Here is a 1,790-nt window from a genome sequence, read left to right as displayed (position 1 = left end):
AGGAATGCTTTTTACAAAGTATGGCAGTCAGGAAGCAGGAAATGGGCGCCATCTTAATAACATGGCTTGGGCGCAGCCCCCAACAGTTTATCAATAAAATTACGGCAAAAAAATAAAAATAAAAAATGATAAAAATAAAGAGAATGCAAATAATAGCAAAAACATTAAGAACAATACAGAATTTCAGTTTAAAAAAGATATATCACTTATAGTTGTCTCAAAATTAGCTGTTCAGATTATGCAAGTAAACCTGTAAGATTTGTCAAAAAATTATAAATGTGGCTCTTTCTCTTTGAGCAGGTGCGGGCGCCTTCCTTTGCAACTATGACCAAGATTAAGGCTAGGGATCTTCCCGGCAAGAAGAAAGAACAGTTGTTGAAACAGCTGGACGACCTGAAGGTGGAGCTGTCACAGCTGCGCATTGCCAAAGTGAGGCAGAGTCCAAGCTCTCGAAGATCAGAATTATCCGCAAATACATCGCCCGTGTTCTCTGTCATCACTCAGACCCAGAAAGAAAACTTCAAAAAACACTACAAGGACAAGAAGCCCCTGAACCTGCAGTGCAAGAAGACAGGAGGCATGCACAGCCGGCTTGAGCATGAGGAAAAGATGAAAACCAAGTGGCATCAGCGACAGAAGTGACTGTACTCTCTGCGCAATTTCGCCATCAAGGCCTGAGTTGCGTGATAATAAAACTCAAACTCTGAAAAAAAAAATTACAAAAATAAAAAATGAGAGAAAAAATAAAAAAAAGAAGAAAGAAAGAAAAAAGTCCAGATAGTATTTTTGGATGTTTCCATATTAAAGTAATACTAAATCTTCTCTATTTCTTTACTAAATCCTTCCTAATTATTGATTCCTTTTTCTTCACTTTTAACCATATCATATATCATTTTGTCATGCAAGTGGTTGTTTTCCTGACAATATGCAGACACAGAAGCTAGCAAATAATGTGGAAACCAAGTAAATAAAATGAATTTCTAGCACAGCTTTAGAATCAGAAAAGCGAAATGACATTGGAAACTTTTTTTGAATTGCTGCCATTAAATTGCTAACACATTCATGGAAGTCAAAGATCAAGGAGCTATTCCTCATCCTGTGGGACCTACCACCTGTGGCTAGAGGAATCTTGAACTCCATGTGTTTGATACTGCTACTTAGAGCTACATAAAAATAGAAATAAGATTAAAAGTAGCAATATTAATATACTTGACCCCAAAAGAAAGATCACCTCTAATAAGAATCAGCGTGGCTTAGGAGACATTCTGGAATTGTTCATTTGAAAAATTCTCCCATCTGCTTTCATCCCTCACTTGCTTCTTATTCCCATCCTATGTGATAGTATACAAAGTACAACCTCCATGACACCAACTTCCTATTGTAGACTTCACAGGTAAGACCAAGCTTCCAGAATCTAAATTTTCAGCATCTAAATTTTATTGTGTTTTTTTTTTACTATTCTGAGACTAATGATGGTAAGTTATGTAATCAGTTTCCATCACCAACCACAACAAACAAAAGATTGGGTATTTTCCTAGTGTTTTTCCAGATATCCGCTCCTTATCCTTATGGTATTATGCACTGATGTTTTGTATTATTGATAGGAAAATAATCCAAAAGAAGGAAGGCTTATTTTATTTAATAATACACTGAAGAGCCAATTTTTAGCTTTAGCCTCCAGAGTAGTGAGCAAATCTGAACCATGGGCTAAAGAAAATTGAACAAAAGCAAAGCTATGGAGTGAACAGCTTACTAGAAATGGAGATGTTATCATCCAGAATGAATGTTGG

General features: G+C 36.2%; 1 pseudogene; it reads left to right on the top strand.

The window, feature by feature from the left end:
- Window positions 1-304: 304 nt before the first annotated feature.
- Window positions 305-678, top strand: LOC101570970 (annotated as a pseudogene).
- Window positions 679-1,790: the final 1,112 nt, after the last annotated feature.

Source organism: Octodon degus, unplaced genomic scaffold (genome assembly GCF_000260255.1).
Source record: "Octodon degus isolate 3935 unplaced genomic scaffold, OctDeg1.0 scaffold00091, whole genome shotgun sequence".
In the NCBI taxonomy this organism is placed as follows: Eukaryota; Metazoa; Chordata; class Mammalia; order Rodentia; family Octodontidae; genus Octodon; species Octodon degus.
This window is presented reverse-complemented; position numbering and strand designations above follow the sequence as displayed.